Here is a 21,940-nt window from a genome sequence, read left to right on the forward strand (position 1 = left end):
GTGCAGCTAGCGCCATTCGACGGCCAACACCGCTGTTCCTGGTGTGTCCGCTGTGCCGTGCGTGTGATCATTGCTCGTACAGCCCTCTCGCAGTGTCCGGAGCAAGTATGGTGGGTCTGACACACCGGTGTCAATGTGTTCTTTTTTCCATTTCCAGGAGTGTATTTGTTAAAATAACACACTGTGCTTACCGTTTAACATTTCAAACCTCGCGTGTATTAGGATGACGATCTTGAAAAGTGGAAGAGAGTCGGTCAAAAACTGTAATAAATTACTTCAAAACTATAAATAGCAATGGGATGTGGTTGTACATTGGAGTGATTACGGAAAATTCCACTGTTTTCAACTATGACATCACATACTGACTACGCAAGGAAACTTCATCATAGACTTGGTATGTGGCGACAGTTTATTTGTTAAATAATGTACTGTGCTAATTTTGAACATTAAAAGTCTCGTCTTTACGTTTGTCTTTGGATCAAAATCTCGAAAATTGGGAGGAAATAGATCAAAAGGGTAACAAATTACCCTAAAATTGTAAATAGCAATGAGACTCGATCACACGTTGCTGTGTTTATAGAAAATGTCACGACGTCATCAAATTATACAGGGTGAGAAATATTTAAACCGACAAACTCTGGGAGGTTGTAGGGGACATCAAAACAAATATTTTTCCCTAATGTCATTTCTTCCTATGAGGAGTATTTAAACCGGTAGAGGAAGATTTATCTGGCGGTAAATTAATTAAACCGCCAAACATTTTTCCATTTTTTTATCACCAAGAGACAACACCTTAACACAACCCAATTTCAATTACAGTAGATCTTCAAAAATGCCTCCATTGACACGTAAACAAAGGTTACAAAAAAAATGGCTCTGAGCATTATGGGACTTAACTTCTGAAGTCATCAGTCCCATAGAACTTAGAACTACTTAAACCTTACTAATCTAAGGACATCGCACACATCCATGCCCGAGGCAGGATTCGAACCTGCGACCGTAGCGGTCGCGCGGTTCCAGACTGTAGCGCCTAGAACCGCTCGGCCACTCCGGTCGGCAAACAAAGGTTACACCGTCGGATAATGTTATGTCTGACAACGTCAAAAACCCCAGGAGTATCCTGAATTGTTCCTGCTGCTGCTACTATCCGGGCAATCAGATCCTCTTCTGGTGCAACAGTAGTTCCGTAAACAAGGTTGCGCATGTCTCTCCACACATAAACGTCCAGAGGGGTCATACCTGGGGATCGAGCAGGCCATGGTACAGGACCACCTCTGCCAATCCACGTTTCTGCGAACACGACGATTGAAATGTGGCGGCGCCCCGTCATGTTGGAACCACGTGCGTTGTCTTGTAGGGAGCGGGACGTCTTCCAACAATTCTGGCAATGCTCTGGCGAGAAAATAGTAATAGTGCCTGCCATTTAATGGCCTAGGTAGCAGATAACGCCCAGTTATACAGTACTCAACAACACCGACCCACACATTAACGAAGAACCGCACTTGATGAGCGCTAGTAACTGTGGCATGTGGGTTGTCCTCACTCCAAACATGCGAATTGTGCATGTTGAAGACTCCATCACACCCGAACGTTGCTCCATCGGTAAACGACACAGAGGATGGAATTGTAGGATACATTTCACATTGTTCCAGGTACCACTGCGAAAACTGTGCACTGGGTGGATAATCAACGGGTTCCAGGTTGTGGACACGCTGTAAGTGAAATGGACGTAACAATTGCTCTCGAAGGACTGTTCTTACGAGGTGCATTCAAGTTCTAAGGCCTCCGATTTTTTTTCTAATTAACTACTCACCCGAAATCGATGAAACTGGCGTTACTTCTCGACGTAATCGCCCTGCAGACGTACACATTTCTCACAACGCTGACGCCATGATCCCATGGCAACGGCGAAGGCTTCTTTAGGAGTCTGTTTTGACCACTGGAAAATCGATGAGGCAATAGCAGCACGGCTGGTTAATGTGCGGCCACGGAGAGTGTCTTTCATTGTTGGAAAAAGCCAAAAGTCACTAGGAGCCAGGTCAGGTGAGTAGGGAGCATGAGGAATCACTTCAAAGTTGTTATCACGAAGAAACTGTTGCGTAACGTTAGCTCGGTGTGCGGGTGCGTTGTCTTGGTGAAACAGCACATGCGCAGCCCTTCCCGGACGTTTTTGTTGCAGTGCAGGAAGGAATTTGTTCTTCAAAACATTTTCGTAGGATGCACCTGTTACCGTAGTGCCCTTTGTAACGCAATGGGTAAGGATTACGCCCTCGCTGTCCCAGAACATGGACACCATCATTTTTTCGGCACTGGCGGTTACCCGAAATATTTTTGGTGGCGGTGAATCTGTGTGCTTCCATTGAGCTGACTGGCGCTTTGTTTCTGGATTGAAAAATGGCATCCACGTCTCATCCATTGTCACAACCGACGAAAAGAAAGTACCATTCATGCTGTCGTTGCGTGTCAACATTGCTTGGCAACATGCCACACGTGCAGCCATGTGGTCGTCCGTCAGTATTCGTGGCACCCACCTGGATGACACTTTTCGCATTTTCAGGTCGTCATGTTGGATTGTGTGCACAGAACCTACAGAAATGCCAACTCTGGAGGCGATCTGTACAACAGTCATTCGGCGATCCCCCAAAACAATTCTCTCCACTTTCTCGATCATGTCATCAGACCGGCTTGTGCAAGCCCAAGGTTGTCTCGGTTTGTTGTCACACGATGTTCTGCCTTCATTAAACTGTCGCACCCACGAACGCACTTTCGACACATCCATAACTCCATCACCACATGTCTCCTTCAACTGTCGATGAATTTCAATTGGTTTCACACCACGCAAATTCAGAAAACGAATGATTGCACGCTGTTCAAGTAAGGAAAACGTCGCCATTTTAAGTATTTAAAACAGTTCTCATTCCGCCGCTGGCGGTAAAATTCCATCTGCCGTACGGTGCTGCCATCTCTGGGACGTATTGACAATGAATGCGGCCTCATTTTAAAACAATGCGCATGTTTCTATCTCTTTCCAGTCTGGAGAAAAAAATCGGAGCCCTTAGAACTTGAATGCACCTCGTACATTCGTCTGATTCGTCCCCATGTTATGTGCAATTGCATGAGTGCTGATTGAAGGACCCTGCTCCACATGCTGCAAGACAGCTTCCTCAAATTGCAGCGTTCTTACCGTGCGATAGCGTCCCTGTCCAGGTAATCTGCTAAATGACCCGGTCTCACGCAGACGTTGGTACACAGCAGCAAAGATGGTATGATGCGGGATACGGCGATTAGGACATTGTTGTTGATAAACCCGCTGTGCACCTCGTCCGTTGTGGTGCGCTACGCAGTAGGCACCAACCATATCAGTGTACTCACTCCAGGTATATCGCTCCATTAGTAAACAGAGACAATGCACTACTACACTGGTGGACAGCAGTTACCTAAAACTGAAGAGCGTAATACGCCCTTTAACAACTGAAGGTAGTAATACGGCCTCCACCGGTTTAAATAATCCTCATAGGAAAAAATGACATTAGGGAAAAATATTTGTTTTGATGTCCCCTACAACGTCCCAGAGCTTGTCGGTTTAAATACTTTTCACCCTGTAGTAATACAGCCAATAGGAAAATGCATCCCTTCGAATTTCCTGCAAGTTTTTAGTCACACATTATAATGTCAGATTGTCTTAAGTAATTTTGGGTGAGGTATTGAGTTACACCCTGTCAGCACTATATTCGGTCCACCCACACGCTATTGTGGATGAACATTTTAGGGAGACAAAGTTACAAAGAAGTGACCACGAAATTTTAATATTTTTGTTTATTTTCTTTATTTCTCGCGTTTATAGATTTTTGTGCAATAAATTGTAATGACGATGGTTTGCACCTTGGAAACACGTCAGTTTTAGTGTTTATGCACTGTGAAAGATGGTTGAGTCAACATTTTAACATTGATTTCAACAACCATGACGTCATTTCCTTATGACTAAGAGAACGTTATTATTATCAGTTTTAGGAATTAAAAAATCCGCTCAATTGCCTTATTCGCCAGATGACCGCGAAATGTCCGTATTCGGGGTATATAAAAATACTCCGATTAGAATTGACAGGAATCCGATCTTGTACGTTACTTGTGTGAACTTCACAATTAGTTCCAGCCTAGTTACCTTGCAAATCGTGCGGTGTGTTGCTGCAGGATAGGATGTGATAATGTGCTGAGGTACTGCTGCCTGAGGGAAAGCGGCGTGCACGAGCAGGCAGGCGCCATCACGCATAGCACGCATACCAAACAGCTGGCCGCCGCGAGAACCTAATTACTGTGAACAGCGCAGCGGGGAGGTGCTCCAAGTTGCCGCCGCTCCAAGTTACCCCAAACTGCCGCTCTGGAGTGGGGGCGGGTAAGGAACACGCTGATACTAATTAACCCACCGGCCTCTGATCAGCATCTCGCCCCATTGCACTGGTCGGATGTTCCCACAGGACAAAACTACTTCTCTGATCTTTGACTACTCCCATTACTCTGTTTTACCCCTATGGTGCATCGAAACGTCAGGGCTGTTTCGATTATAGTGATTCGCACATGCACAGTGCAATTTATTGACGATCAGTCTGGGATGGCAAGACTCTGTTACCAAGTTTCAAATAATGGTTGAAATGGCTCTAAGCATTATGGGAATTAACATCTAATATATACTAAGACGGTATCTGTTCTTTCGGACAAGGTGACCATGCAGCTCGTTAGAATGAAATTACAATGAAATGAACACCGTTAGCTGCTTACAGGCGTTGACATACGTCAACGGGGACAGATGAAAATGTGTGCCGCGATCGGGACTCTAATCCGGGATCTCCTGCTTACATGGCAGACACTCTATCCATCTTCTTTTTTTTTTTTTTTTTTTTTTTAAAATCTCATTTTGTTCGCTATCGTTTGTTGCATCTGCTCGAGGCACACGTCGTAAGACATCCGTTTAAGTTCGTTGTAGATCGATTAACTCAGTTTTTTATTACAGTGGGCTGCTAACCCTCTGACCGAGCACGCTGAGCTACCGTGCCGGCTAATCCATCTGAGCGACCGAGGACACAGAGGATAGCGCGACTGCAGGGATTTATCTCTGGCACGCCTCCCGGTCACACACACACACACACACACACACACACATATATATATATATATATATATATATATATATATATATATATATATATATATATATGGTTCACCGGCCACTTGACCATCGTCTTCTTCTGTGCGAATGCACAAGCAGTGCCCGAACTCTGAGGGGAATCGGCAACGCGCCGTGAGTAACAAGTAGAATGGGCAGGGGCACTATGAATGTAGTGCGGGACAATACGTTGAGAATGTGGATTTCGCGGGAGGCGTGCCAGAGATAAATCCCTGTGTCCTCGGTGGCTCAGATGGATAGAGCGTCTGCCATGTAAGCAGGAGATCCCGGGTTCGAGTCCCGGTCGGGGTACAGCTAAGGGTGTTCATTTCATTGTAATTTCATTGTAATTAACATCTAAGGTCATCAGTACCCTAGACGTAGAACTACTTAAACCTAACTAACCTAAGGACATCACACACATCCATGGCCGAGGCAGGATTCGAACCTGCGACCGCAGCAGCAGCGCGGTTCCGGCCATAAGCACCTAGAACCGCTCGGCCACAGCAGCCAGCTATCAAGTTTCTTACAAAATGTCAGATATCTAAAGTTCCTGCCAATGTTCGAACTCTATATGCTATTTCAAAAAGATTTATTTCACAAAACTTAACTTCTATCATTTGCAGCGGCAACAGTGAAGTGCGGTGGAGATGGTGCTACAGTACGGGTTTGTCTTTCGAAGCCAGAGATGTAACGTAGTAAATTATTACGAGTTGTCATCTTGCATTGAAAGCGTAGCTTGCCGTAGGGCTAGGAGGAGAGCAGATTTTGGTTCTCACGCTTGTACAGCTGACGCTGGCTACTGGGCCGAGCTAGCTGTGTACTTGCCTAACGCTGAGTGCAATACGTTACCAGTACTCTCCATAAATCTGAAGAAGAACTAATAAATATTAATCGATCTTTTTCATACTAATTATACCAAATTTTATGTATAACACAAACTGTTAAAATTTCAAATCAACAACTTCAATACTTTCCGAGATTCAAATTTTTACCTAAAATGTATAATAACCGTATATGCATTGTGAAACTGGGTTAAGCACTATAGTATCAACTGAAACTACAACCAAGAGGAAAGATTGACGTAACATAATTTTCTGGAATTTTCTTTAGTTTCTTTATCACAGATTTCTGACGTAATTAAAACTACTTTGAAAAATTAATATTTCATCGTGTTTTGATTGTATGAGTGTGTTTGAGAGACTGAAAGAGTGAACGTAGGACATAGTAAAGTGAGAATGTGATCTTTATTAAAACTATGAAAATAAATGCGTGATAAAACTGTTGTGCAAGAGGGGAATTTGTGTTGTATGTCCGAGTGAGCTCGATTTATAAAAGGCAGCCACAAGGGACGTTGAGTTTTAAATTCATTAGTAATTTATTTTCTGGAAAGGAATTGTATTTGATTTCATTAAATTTTATTTAGTTGTGGAATTACAAGATTTCTAGTCCAAATTACTTGTGGTAACCTGATTGGCTGACATTAGAAACACCGCGAGGATAGAAGTGCTCGAGTGTTCTGATTGGCTGCTTAACATACTAGCCAATGGGATATCAGCATTTCCCGCGAGTAGGGCTTGGAACCTCAGCTGAATGAGTAGATATAGTCGCTCGGGAGCTGTCTTCCGGCAAACATCTATGTTGAATCGCGCTGATCAGATTGGTAGTAAAATGAAACAAATCGCGCGTTTTATCGGTTCTCGTGTTGTTGAGGAAAAGCGACTACGGTATTGATTATTTCGTGAAAGTTTGAAGCTTGTGAGTCGTTTATTTTTTGAGATATTCGCTTTGAACATTTGACGTGGTACATAAAGTCCGCGTGGTATGTTTCGCACAGATTACGAGACATTATGCCACGCACTTCTTAACAAGAAGCTTACTGAACGACTGAGTGTGTTAACTCGCATTTAGTCGTGGGTCAGTGACTGTGTAGGACGTTCAAAATATCGGGTCGGATTGAATATCTTCTGTCTGCTTTCGGGTGTGAATTTATAACAGAGATAGTCAGTAACATTGCATAATTGATGTCGGGATATTAAATACGGACTTGTGGCCATTTTACGTATTTTAAAGACAATAAACCAACTTAAAGGAAATTTTGGACATTTTTCAAACGAATCATACAAGAATCCCGAACACTCGATAGTTCGACTAACTTTCAGCTACTGCCCATGGACTTCAGTTATTTGGCCTTTGCGTGGTAGTTATTTAGCCGAATTTTCGTCATCGCTGCTTTCGTCGGTGAAACTAGTATCTACCATCGCAGAGGAAGGGGCAGACAACCTGAAACCTATCCAGATAGGTGGACTGATTGTTTAAAGGATAGTGAGCGACTAACCCTCACCGCTGCAGGGTGTGGTCCCCTTAGTGTGTTGTAAAAAAACGATAAGTGCGGAAGGACACAAACACATCTAACAGAATTGTATATAGCGCACAGTAGAGGAACAATTCAGACACGATCACTGCTTGCAACAGCATGACAGTGTACTCAGTCATAAAGCAGCATCTATGAGCCAAGGGTTTGTGGACAATAGCATCCCTGAAATGAACTGGCCTCGGTCTGAATCCAACGACTTCGCTCAAGACCCCAGCGTCCGACATTTTCACCTTCTCTGGTTTCGGCTGTTGAGGAAGAATTGGCTATCAAACTTCCACAGACTGATACACACTTCATAGAGAGTGTACCCGGCAGTGTTCAAGCCGCCATAAAGGCGTAGGAAGGACGCACGTCATATTAATGTCCTCTAGCAAGTGTCTGGATCCTTTTGATCAGATAGCGCAGTACAAACTGAAGTCCCCCGTTGCTTTTTTTATGTCTATATGTAAAAGCTAACCTCAAAATTTCTGTAGCGATTTTGAAACGGATATCACCAATAGATAAACAGATTCACTTGAAAGGTTTGTGTGTAATTTATTACTGCTACCCCAGACAAGCTGTCAGTTCGTATATACTTAGTGTTGCCCTATGAAGTGGAGGCCTGTCGCTAGTGTTACATAAAGTAAGTAGTTATTTGCTATAATTCGCTATTTCAAATAACGATTAACTCAGCGGCACACAAAATCAAAGACAGATACTAATTACTTCAAAAGTCTCACTAAATGTGTCTAAGGGCAAACCTGAGCCAAGATTGGTTTCCTATAGCGCCAAATTTCACTATCAGCATTTCGAAAAATCTTCGCGCCATCTTTCGCTGTTTCCGGTTCCACAATACACTAGAAATTTTGCCATGAAATCTTTACTTTTCAGTTAATTGAAAACACAGCGGATGACCAGACGACTTGTATACTGTATTCAAAGACCTGTGACTGACACCCGAACAACAGAGATTTAAGCTCATTGAGAACTTAAAATAGTGCATTGAGAATGGCTAGCTACTAGCCGAAATGTGGATTTGCGTAATAAAATCTAAAAAAGGACGACTGACTGGTGCACTCTATAATTTATTAAAAAAATACGAAAATTTGATGCTAGTTTCTCCAAAACGTGGACACTGTCTGGACTCATTCTGTAGAATTCATGGAATTTGTGTTCTTCTTGAGAGAGTCTACGAAAAGCAACAGCTGAACTGTGTTTGATATTAATAGCATTGTATGATTGTATAGGCGCATGCAGTGATTCCTTTTCTTTTTAAGTTGTTTGAACTTTAAATATTGATAGGCCACGATGACGTTCTCTTCGAAAGATCTCATGATTGAAACTGAGCCAGAAACGTGATTCGTGCTGTCTTGTTTTTCGTCGTAGAGCAGGTCGCATTGCGTATCGTACAGCACATACGAGGTGCGGCTAGAAAAAAACCGGACTGATGCTGGAAAAAACATTTATTTACAATTATTTACAATTTCATGTTATCTCCTTCAATGTACTCTCCTCCTCGGTCTCTACACCGCTCCATACGAATTTTCCACTGTTCATAGCAATGCTGCAGATCATTTTCGGTAAGTCCATACATTACTTCCGTCGCTTTTTCTTTTACTGCTTCAACAGTCTCAAATCTAGTTCTTTTCAAAGCTGACTTGACTTTAGGGAAAAGAAAAAAGTCACAGGGGGCAAAATCAGGTGAGTAGGGTGGATGATCTAAGATGGGAATGTTGTGTTTTGCCAAAAACGTCTTCACTGACAACGCACTTTGAGCTGGGGCATTGTCTTGGTGAAGGATCCATGACTTTTTTCTCCACAAATCGTTCCGTTTTCTCCGTACTCGCTCACGTAGGGTAGCCAGGACGCTAATGTAGTAATGCTGATTCACTGTTTGTCCCTCTGGTACCCAATCAATGTGCACAATCCCTTTGATGTCAAAAAAAAACAATCATCATTGCCTTGAATTTCTATTTTGACATTCGTGCTTTTTTTTGTCGTGGAGAACCAGAAGTTTTCCAATGCATCGATTGGCGGTAAGTTCGGGATCGTAAGTAAAAAACCACGATTCATCGCAAGTAATAACATTTTGTAAGAAGGTGGGATCACTTTCAATGTTTTCCAGGATGTCAGAACAAATCATTCTTCGGCGTTCCTTCTGTTCAATTGTGAGACACTTTGGAACCATTTTTGAACACACACTGTTCATGTTGAAACTTTCATGAAGAATCTGCCTAACACTTTCCTTGTCAACTCCTGTTAACTCAGACACTGCTCTGATTGTTAAACGGCGATCTTGTCGAACAAGTTTACCGATTTTTTCAATGTTTGCATCAATTTTTGCTGACAATGGTCTGCCAGTGCGAGTGTCATCACTGGTGTCTTCGCGGCCATCTTTAAATCGTTTAAACCACTCAAACACTTGTGTTCGCGATAAACAATCATCGCCGTACACTTGTTGTAACATTACAAACGTTTCACTTGCAGATTTTCCTAGTTTGAAACAAAATTTGATGTTAACACGCTGTTCTTTCTGTACACTCAACATTTTCCGACGCACAGACAAAACGTCAACTACTTAAAACAGACGCCACGGGCAGACTGAGTGCAGGAGGCAGATGAAACTCGAGCAGTAGGCCACGCGACTTTCAGCCTTATTGCATTCGTTTTATTGTTTCACCAGTACTAGTCCGGTTTTTTTCTAGCCACACCTCGTGGTATCGCCTCAGCGAGAACTCGAGTGTCGCATCGATAACCGAGCAACTCGCAACCTTTATTACAACGAATCGTGTCGCATATCGCATCGCCTGTGCGTGAAGCGCGTCTCCCTCGCCAAATTGAGGTTATCTAAAGGGTAGAAATGCTGCTATACAGTGTTAGCATTATGTATTTACAGGTGCAGCTCATAGTTAAAGGCGGAGCCGACAAAAAAATGTTCTCAATAGCGTGTTACAGAATTTAAATTATCAGAACGCATTTTGCATATTTCCCACACGGATTTATAAATAATGCCGGTTAAAGTTTTTGGAACTGTTGATATATGACACCAAGCGATGTTCTTCTAACAGATAGTAACTAGTGGTAAGACTTCGCCTAGAAATGCCGCTTGGCTCTGCAGCAGAGGTTTGGTGGCGTGGCTTGTTAGGAGTACAACACTGGCCGTCCCGAAGTCTCTGGTATTTAAGCCTAAGCATGTTCTACCAACCTGCACAAAATTTTCACGTTCCATTGCGTACATCAGAAAAGAATGAATCCCTTTCTGCGTATACCTCTACTATGCTTTGATGCGACATTAATCGACGTTTTATACTATTGTTTTGATAATTTTTTCGTTTCTGCCATTGGCTATTCTATCCACCGGGATTTAGTTTCCAAATGACTCGCCAGAATGCACTAGAGTAAAACAAAAGTAACACCACCATGTGCGAGCTACGTGAATGATTAGAGAAAAACGGGCCCGAAATATACCCATGTGCGAAATATGTCCTGTTACTTCAGTTCCATTGCTAGCTGACTGTGCATAAGTGCGTTATTAGCAACTTTCTCTTTGGGAGTGTATTAGGCATGAGTTTAGTGAGATTTACTTTCTTGCAAATAACATCAACATACAACGATTTCGTAAACGGCGCAATATGAATTCAGTGCGCGTTTATCAGATAAAATTTGGAATATGAGGTTAGAAAGTGAAGGAACTTGGTGCGACCAGATCGGATGTAAAAATGAATCAAGAACAAAAAGAGTGTAAATCCAGGCAAGGATATACACAAAATTTTAACAGACCCTTGCAGGTGATAGGTTGTGTGTGCTATAATACCATTAGAAATCCAAATTTTTGTAGCCCACGAGTGTGTAAATTGCCACGGCGATTGCTTGGGTTGCTCATGTCAACCATCATTCACAAGATCTGTGACGTCATGGAAACATCAGTGTTTCGTCACGTAAACTCAAAACGCCGTGATTTGATAGCACAGAACATTGAAGCCTGAAGTTTACAGGGCTATTACAAATGATTGAAGCAATTTCATAAATTCACTGTAGCTCCATTCATTGACATATGGTCACGACACACTACAGATACGTAGAAAAACTCATAAGGTTTTGTTCGACTGAAGCCGCACTTCAGGTTTCTACCGCCAGAGCGCTCGAGAGCGCAGTGAGACAAAATGGCGACAGGAGCCGAGAAAGCGTATGTCGTGCTTGAAATGCACTCACATCAGTCAGTCATAACAGTGCAACGACACTTCAGGACGAAGTTTAACAAAGATCCACCAACTGCTAACTCCATTCGGCGATGGTATGCGCAGTTTAAAGCTTCTGGATGCCTCTGTAAGGGAAAATCAACGGGTCGGACTGCAGTGAGCGAAGAAATGGTTGAACGCGTGCGGGCAAGTTTCACGCGTAGCCCGCGGAACTCGACGAACAAAGCAAGCAGGGAGCTAAACATACCACAGCCGACGGTTTGGAAAATCTTACGGAAAAGGCTAAAGCAGAAGCCTTACCGTTTACAATTGCTACAAGCCCTGACGCCCGATGACAAAGTCAAACGCTTTGAATTTTCGTCGCGGTTGCAACAGCTCATGGAAGCAGATGCGTTCAGTGCAAAACTTGTTTTCAGTGATGAAGCAGCATTTTTTCTTAATGGTGAAGTGAACAGACACAATGTGCGAATCTGGGCGGTAGAGAATCCTCACGTATTCGTGCAGCAAATTCGCAATTCACCAAAAGTTAACGTGTTTTGTGCAATCTCACGGTTTAAAGTTTACGGCCCCATTTTCTTCTGCGAAAGAAACGTTACAGGACACGTGTATCTGGACATGCTGGAAAATTGGCTCATGCCACAACTGGAGACCGACAGCGCCGATTTCATCTTTCAACAGGATGGTGCTCCACCACACTTCCATCATGATGTTCGGCATTTCTTAAACAGGAGATTGGAAAACCGATGGATCGCTCGTGGTGGAGATCATGATCAGCAATTCATCTCATGGCCTCCACGCTCTCCCGACTTAACCCCATGCGATTTCTTTCTGTGGGGTTATGTGAAAGATTCAGTGTTTAAACCTCCTCTACCAAGAAACGTGCCAGAACTGTGAGCTCGCATCAACGATGCTTTCGAACTCATTGATGGGGACATGCTGCGCCGAGTGTGGGAGGAACTTGATTATCGGCTTGTTGTCTGCCGAATCACTAAAGGGGCACATATCGAACATTTGTGAATGCCTAAAAAAACTTTGAGTTTTTGTATGTGTGTGCAAAGCATTGTGAAAATATCTCAAATAATAAAGTTATTGTAGAGCTGTGAAATCGCTTCAATCATTTGTAATAACCCTGTAGAAATGAAAATAACAAAAACATCAAGCATGCAACGAAGCTAACATGCAACGCATTAAATAACTCTCCAAAACGCGTCTTTTACTACGATTTGTTGTGGTAAACTGTCGGGAAATGTGACGTTGGGGAATTAATAAGCTATAGACTTTATCTTGGCGTTAGCTTCTGATACTATTTAGTAATTTATTATAAAACAGAAAGGAAATACAGAGTATAAACGTTTGGCAAGAGTATGATATCGCACCCCCCACCCCCCCCCCCCTCCACCTCCTGAAATTTTGTCTGTGGTGACAGACCGATCTGTAGCATAGCCCGAGATCCAGGTTAGTTCCCATCGATAAATGTCGCAGCCATCCCCAGCATGGAAACTACGAGCCGTGCCTGTTCTGATGTAAGTAACAATTTTCGTCTGATGTGTCGCACGTTTACATATGGATATGTTGCGACGTGTAATTAGTCTCACATGTACGTACTGTAAAAAAAATCAACAAAGTATTTGCTGTTGCTACGCCTTAAAACAATGCTGTTATTTGAGGTATCCAGTACGCATAGCAATACTAGTAGAACAGCATCAGAAAATATTGCACGTAAATGCAAAAACCAGGAAGGATTACATGCCTGTCCACCTTCAGTGATCAAAGACTGCAGCGGGACAGCTTCATCAGTCTAGCGCTGCTGATGGATTTTCCGTTTTCTGCTTTGCTGAATTTGTGCGCTGCAGCGGCAATAACACGACTTCCTTATTCAAATACTGTAACGTTTCAAACGGAGATTAAAAACGGACTGTGAAAACATGCTACTTCCGCGTGAGTAATCCTGCTTCTACTTGCCCTTCCGGAACTATTCGAGCAAAGTTCTGGGTTTCCAAGAAACAAAACTTTTTATAACGCTGTACAGTCGCTTTACAGCGGAGATAAAAGACAAAATAAACTAACAAGAATTTAATTTCTTTCATCTCTTAACACATTTTGTGGGAAGCAGATCGCCAGTATCATAGAAAGTGCGATGTTGTTTAATCGAATGAATTTTCCGTTAAGTGCTAACCATACGGCAAATACTAAAAGACGACCGAGCGAGGTGGCGCAGTGGTTAGACACTGGACTCGCATTCGGGAGGACGACGGTTCAATCCCGCGTCCGGCCATCCTGATTTAGGTTTTCCGTGATTTCCCTAAATCGCTCCAGGCAAATGCCAGGATGGTTCCTTTCAAAGGGCACGGCCGACTTCCTTCCCCGTCCTTCCCTAATCCGATGTGACCGATGACCTCGCTGTCTGGTCTCCTTCCCCCAAAAACCACCACCACCACTAAAAGACGTATGGAATCATTTCTGTACCCCACGCATATCATACAAGTTATTTTTAAACTATTTTTGCTCTTAAATTACAAAATGTCTGAAAGCCGTTTCACGACTCCAAACATTTCCAGTTTTTACACCCATGCAGCCGCCCCCCCCCCCCCCCCCACACACACACATACACACATATACACATGCTTAGTGTGACGTTGCTGAATATACTTCACGTTTGAAATATACTGACTATTCTGCAATCAGCGATACATATATTTTGTTATTTCGTCTCACATATGTTACAATGCTCTTACAAAATTAAAAGTTATTTTTTTTCGTCTTATACAGGGTGGTCCATTGGTAGTCACCGCGTCAAATATCTCACGAAATAAGCATCAAACTAAAAAACTACAAAGAACGAAACTCGTCTAGCTTGAAGGGGGAAACAAGATGGCGCTATGGTTGGCCCGATAGATGGCGCTGCCCTAGATCAAACGGATATCAACTGCGTTTTTTAAAAATAGAAACCCCTATTTTTATTACATATTCGTGTAGTACGTTAAGAAATATGAATGTTTTAGTTGGATCACTTTTTTCGCTTTGTGATAGATGGCACTGTAATAGTCACAAACGTATAAGTACGCGGTGTCCCGTAACATTCCGCCGCGGACGGTATTTGCTTCGTGATACATTACCCGTGTTAAAATGGACCGTTTACTAATTGCGGAAAAGGTCGATATCATGTTGATGTATGGCTATTGTGATCAAAATGCCCAACGGGCGTGTGCCATGTATGCTGCTCGGTATCCTGGACGACATCATCCACGTGTCTGGACCGTTCGCCGGATGCTTACGTTATTTAAGGAAACGGGAAGTGTTCAGCCACATGTGAAACGTCAGCCACGACCTGCAACAAATGATGATGCCCAAGTAGGTGTTTTAGCTGCTGTCGCGGCTAACCCACACATCAGTACCAGAAAAATAGCGCGAGAATCGGGAATCTCGAAAATGTCGGTGTTGAGAATGTTACATCAACATCGATTGCACCTGTACCATATTTCTATGCACCAGGAATTGCATGACGACGACTTTGAAAGTCGTGTACACTTCGGCCACTGGGCACAAGAGAAATTACAGGACGATGACACATTTTTTGCACGCGTTGTATTTGGCGACGAAGCGTCATTCACCAACAGCGGTAACGTAAACCTGCGTAATGTGCACTATTGTGCAACCGAAATTCCATGATGGCTTCGACAAGTGAGAGATCAGCGATCTTGGCGGGTTAATGTATGGTGCGGCATTATGGGAGGAAGGATAATTGGCCGCCATTTTATCGATGGCAATCTAGATGGTGCAATGTACGCTGATTTCCTTCGTAATGTTCTACCGATGTTACTACATGACAGAATGGCGATGTACTTCCAACATGATGGATATCCGGCACATAGCTCGCGTGCTGTTGAAGCGGTGTTGGATAGCATATTTCATGACAGGTGGATTGGTCGTCGAAGCACCATACCATGGCCCGCGCGTTCACCGGATCTGACGTCCCCGGAATTCTTTCTGTGGGGAAAGTTGAAGGATATTTGCTATCGTGATCCACCGACAACGCCTGACAACATGCGTCAGCGCATTGTCAATGCGTGTGCGATCATTACGGAAAGCGAACTACTCGCTGTTGACAGGAATGTCGTTACACGTATTGCCAAATGCACTGAGATTGACGGACATAATTTTGAGCATTTATTGCATTAATATGGTATTTACAGGTAATCACGCTGTAACAGGATGCGTTCTCAGAAATGATAAGTTCACAAAGGTACATAATCACATTGAAGCAACTGAAATAAAATGTTCAAACGTACCTACGTTCTATATTTTAAATTAAAAAACCGACCTGTTACCAACTGTTCGTCTAAAATTGTGAGCAATATGTTTGTGCTTATTACAGCGCCATCTATCAGAAAGCGAAAAAAGTGGTCCAACTAAAACATTCATATTTCTTTACGTTGGAACGTCCCCTTTGAACAATTATACATGACTGTGCTTAAACTGACACATAAGAATTTGTTTTAGCGCAACGCAATCTTACTTTCAATAATCCCTACAAAAGAATGGCCCTGACTAACATTAACCTATACCTTTCACAAATCACTTACCTCACAAAAATCTTCGTTACTCGAACTACTGCAGTACAGCGAGCGCCACTACTGCCAGCTAAATAAAAGATTCAAACTACGGAAGGCACTAACTACTGATAGGCACAGTTAGCAAATGAAAGATTTTAATAGAGAACAAACAATGTATTTACCTTACTAGTCATAATATATATAGCAGTTCATGACATCGAGTCTTACAAATTTCAAAACTCCGCCATTTCTCTCCCCACATCCACCACTGCTGGCGGCTCACTTCCAACTGCGCAACGCTACGCGCTGTTCACATCCAGCTGCCCAACACTACAATGGCAGACAACAATGCAAACTAGCCACAGACTGCACACAGCACAGCCAGTGATTTTCATACAGTGCGCTACTTAATGTTGCCAATAAGAAAACATAAACAGCCTACTTACATAGCCCCCATGCCCCCTACAAAAAATTTTACAAATTGTTTTAGGCAGTGGCCAATAATGATTTGATAAAATTTTTCATAATTACAATAACAAAGATATCAAATGCACACACTTATTGATACAATGTTGGTCAAAAGCTAAAATTTTCTCACAGTCCATAAAGACAGTACTGATCATTCATCACAGTAAAATTGCTGTGTTTTTCTCAAAGTCTGAGCAGTAAAGGAAAATGCACACGGAAGTAGTGGATTTCCATGCAGTCTTGAAGAAGTATTGTTGTCCTTCCAACGGAAAGATAGTGCTGACTCTTGACATACAGGCAGGTACTGGGCCACAACAGAGTAAACCCACAGCAGAGTCAGTCGAAGTTGAAGGATATTGGTAGGTAGGTCATCACAGAGCAGACCAACTGTAGTCCTGGTGGATTACGGTATTGGTGGGCCACCAGCGGTGCAGACCCACTGCTGTCCTTGTAGAAATAATGGTACTGGTGAGTCAGAAAAAGGTGTAGACCCACTGTAGTCCTTGTAGAGATGGCCAGCAGCCATCTGCTGCGACTGTGCAGGTGCACAATCACCATCGAAGAGTCTTGCAGACAATATAGCAAGTCCATAACCACCACTTGTGCACTCATAAAGTTTTTGGAATTGTCCTTAGAACCAGCAATGCTGTTATCCAGTCCCTTGCAGAATTATTAACACACGTGCAAACACTAACAGTACCCACTTCTCACATATTGTCCATATACTATGACCAACAGATATGTGTGCAATGAAATGGAACTTACAAGTTAATAATATGATGAACTGATGTCAATTACAATTTTATAACATAAGAATACAATTACAAAGGTACGAAATACATCATTAAAGAACATAACAATACAGATAACATTTGTAGTACAGGTTTTACAAAAGAATCGAAAAAACATATACATCAGTGTTACAGGAATTATGACATAAGTTCATACATAAAAGATCAGAATAACTTTCGAAACATCAACTTCACACATGAGCATTAAAACAGAACAGAATAAATAATGTCTAAACATCTTTACAAAGAAAATAAAATATTATCAGAAAAATTCTACAACGTAACTCTTATTAGCTAAACACATTAAGACAGGAAAAACACAAATTCACATAGTGTAATAACACAAAAATACAGGACAAGGTTTGTTTTCAGTGTGACATTTGGTACTGCAGTCCACCCCAAAACTTCATTCCATATATCTTTCCTCTTATTTCAACATTTGTTTCCACCAAAAAAGTTCTATCCAAGCATGCTTTCTGTAGTTATATGTTTACACATTTCCTACCTCATTATTTATTTTTCATTATCTTACCTCATCATTTATTTCCAAGAAGATCCTACCTAAACCTGTTGTCCGTAAACCCCACTTTTTTGCTCATATCCTCTTTCAAAATACTTTTTTGGCCAAACCATTTTCTTATAGCTTCTCAATGCATTTCTTCCAATTCATCACAACTCGTTCTCTCATATAGCCTACCCCATCTTAAGCTAACTTAAATCTACTGAGCTCAGATGCTAAACTAAGGAACGAGGCAATGCAGCAGCACAAAACAATTAACACAAACAGCAATGAAAAAATACAAATGGCAAAGCAAGCAGCATAGATAAGCAAAGCAAATGCAATATTACAACTAATATAAGGCAATGCGCAGCAAACAAGAAAAATAAATCAGTAGTAAAACTAGATTAACAGAGTAATACAAAGTGAAATTATAACACTATGCCTGGCAAACAGCAGCAGCAAATGCAATACCTTATATCTAATCATGAAAAAGCTCAAGCAGAAAAAATATTATAGTAAAGATGGCCATGTCTAATACCTATGTCACATCTTAACACTAGGGTGATGCATCACCTTAACTTACACTACTAAATAAGTTACCCAGTCACTGACAAAAATTATGTACACAATTCCTGTGAAGGGAAATGTCTTTTTGTGCTCTCTCCTTTTTTTTTGGAATAGATTATAAAGTTATTATTGACTGGATCTGTAGACATAAAATAACTATATTAGTACATCTATTAAATTTTATTTTAACCAATGCTGCAGTGCAGCTAGAAACTAGATATTAAACAAAATAGGCAAAGCAAGGCATGAAACATCATTCGCTAGCTGTAAGGCATTTCATAATGCAGTAAACAATCTTTCAACTAGCAAGACAATAGACATGAAATGTTTCTCATCATTTCATTTCAGTAAATATCATAAACTAAGAACTCTACAGTTTAATCATGTTTTCAAGTTTGAGGGTGTCGTATTTACGATGCTTTCTACAAAGGAATGTCAATAGCGAGGATAATGGACACCCTCTTTTTTTTTTACCTGAGCCTCTGAAAGGGCACACACTAATGGCTTTTTCTCCAGGCATCTGACACAGCTGGCCACGCAAGACGCATTACGTCAAGGTCACTTGGCTTTCTTACCGAAATATTTACGACACCAGTTTGCAATACAGTGACAGTCTCATACAAAAATTTCACAGTTCGAGAATTTGCATTGCACATCTGTAGAAACAAAATCCTATAAATGTAACAGTGACCAACAAATATTCGTCGGCATTGTGATACATTCATGCATTTAGACACATTTCATAACTCTTAAAGTACGATTCTTGGTTTCCAACATACTTTTTCACAAGTCAGTGTCCCTAACCACTACTCATTATTCCTTACCTTATTACACATATACATATTCATCAACACTTCTTCAATATTTCATCATAATAAATACATAGCATAATCAAATTCCTCATATAGCATCAGCTTATTGATCATAAACATACCGCAACAGTGTAATACACATCGTCATCATAACATCATAAAACCTCAGCCAAATCTCAAAAAAGGCGTAGCTTTCTGCAATAATGTAAAAACCTAAAAAAAATTCTCTGCTCATTTCAATGGGGTCATCTACCTCAAACATACTTTAAAAATCATGATCTCATACCAAATACATCATTCAAAGCTCTCATAGTATCACAATGGTTCCGAAAAAATATGAACAGTTCACACATTACAGAAAAAATACAGTTTCATAAGTGTGAAGTAATCCAACTGTGTAATCGTGCAAACGTGTCACTGATGTAGTAAAAAAGTTTATCTCTCAGTTAAATGATCAGATAGCTGTGTAATTTATGTGTTAGAGGAATATGGTACCGATGTGTAAGGTATAAGCAAATACCATATTAGCTAGGGCTCCTTGTGCTTGCCAAACACATGGTACACAAAGTAGGCGTGTACCCCCCTGAGGATTAATGTAATTATACCCTCAGGTGTTACAGATTACAGCAATGGAATGAAATGTATCATGGAGAACTTTCTTTGTAATTCAAAATTCTTTAAAAATAAATGTTTTAAGTACAAAATTAATCACTCAAATGCGTGTCCTGTAGCGCTAAATGTGTGTCTTGTTGTAAGATAATTCTGTGGAAGTGTCGTAGTTATCATCCTCTGTAAGCAAAGTTCTGCCGAAGTCAATGTACTTATCTCGTAATGAAAGAAGTGAATTGCTTTGCGTATAGATATCGTAGTTATTATGCTTATTGCCGTGATGAAGAAAGTACTATAATGTAACGTATTGTTGTGCTACGATAAAGGCTGTCTCATTGTAGCTATACCACAAAAGTTACTACTAAAACATGTTTTACTTTCCAGAAGAATTCAGAAAACCTATGCAGATATAAAACAGATACACTGCAAAAACAACATTGTAAATTGTCACTCATTAGTAGCGTCGTGATAAAATAGTGTAGCTGTCACATAAACTAACCACTGTGTCATCTGGTATCTCACAGAAAGTACTTTAAATCCAGAATGTATTTTCAAGTAAACCAAAATGTTGCATTAAAATCTCATTAGCAGTACTGGTAAATGTTCTAAGTATGTGAGCCTTATAGTCATTACGTAATCGTGCAACTAACAAGCAAGAATGTACACACACAATAACACTGTGTCGTCTGTTCACAATAACAATGCATTCGTAATTTCTGTTTAAATAAGTTCTCTTGGTTCTTCACTGGATATTTAACTTCAGACATTGTTGCATATTAACAGATTCTAAGATTGAAAAAGAGTACTAGTAACGTGAAGTGAAAAATTTTATAGCAAATACCAAGATAAAAAGCAGATTATCTCTCAACAAATGGTTTTACATGTGAAATGTGGTGCAACCCTTTGCTCTTCCCAGTATGCAGAGTTTCAACTTTAACGCAATTATCATGTGGTATATGTCGGTAAAGAATACTGGAATTTTCCTCAAGGTTAGCATCTATGTTATTTTTCGCTGAGCCAGCAGGCGCATGTGGCTGCCTGCGGTGTCTGTTTCTTTGTTGGCGCCCGTCGTTATTGGGATTAGGAGACCTAACTTCTACAAATTCACCTTGACGAGAAGGCCCTGCCCTGTTTGAAGCTCGCCAGTTCTGATGGAATTCAGGTTTGTCGTTACGATCATATAGTCTGTCGTCATGTCGGTAGATTCCATAGTTTCTTTCTTGCCAGTCACGTGGTGGAGAATTTCTCCCTGAATCGTAACTGTGCGCTGGACCGTTGCATCTAAAGTTATTCTTTCTCCCTTGATAATAATTATTTTGGTTCCCATATTGTCTGTTTCTCTGATTGTCTCTGTGATAGTCATTACTGCGTAGAGGTGATCTTTCCCTGTAATTATTACTACTCTGCCAACGGTTGTCATACGGGTGGTGTCTGTTTTGGTCACGATTTACGTTGTCAGAATAGCCTTGTCGTGTATTATTTCTGTCATCGCGGAATTGTGACAGATGTGACCTGTAATTGTTGTGCTCCTGTTTTCGCGTTCCGCGATTGTCAGTGTCAATTTCCAGTTCTTGTAACAGTCCCTGAAAAGCTTCAATGTCGTCTTTGCAACGTCCTGCTAAAATAATATGTCGTAAATGTTCAGGCAATTTGATTAAGCAAATGCGGATGAGTTCTGAGGGGCTGTATGGGTTTGAAAGATACTGATTCGTATGCAACATGTCTTCAAAATATTTCATAAGACTGGAAAATTCAGATTGTTCGAAACGTTTCATCATTATGATGCTCTGTTTTACTCGGTCTTGTGTAGCTTGAGACCAATATGCTGAGAGGAAGGCATGGTAAAATTGTCCTTCACCGTGACAATCGTGAATGACCGATCGCATTCTTACAGCTGGTTGATTCCCTAAATAGCCACACAT

The 21,940-nt window shown here is 41.4% G+C and overlaps 1 protein-coding gene and 1 non-coding gene across 2 annotated transcripts in view; both read left to right on the forward strand.

Annotated features, from left to right (window-relative positions):
- Positions 1-21,940, forward strand: part of LOC124605991 (GTP-binding protein Rhes) — a 621,089-nt gene that overhangs the window by 165,339 nt on the left and 433,810 nt on the right. The gene's annotated exons all lie outside the window — the stretch shown is intronic.
- Positions 5,400-5,473, forward strand: Trnat-ugu. The gene has a single exon. It is a non-coding gene; the product is annotated as a tRNA-Thr (tRNA).

Source organism: Schistocerca americana, chromosome 3 (genome assembly GCF_021461395.2).
Source record: "Schistocerca americana isolate TAMUIC-IGC-003095 chromosome 3, iqSchAmer2.1, whole genome shotgun sequence".
Taxonomy (NCBI): domain Eukaryota; kingdom Metazoa; phylum Arthropoda; class Insecta; order Orthoptera; family Acrididae; genus Schistocerca; species Schistocerca americana.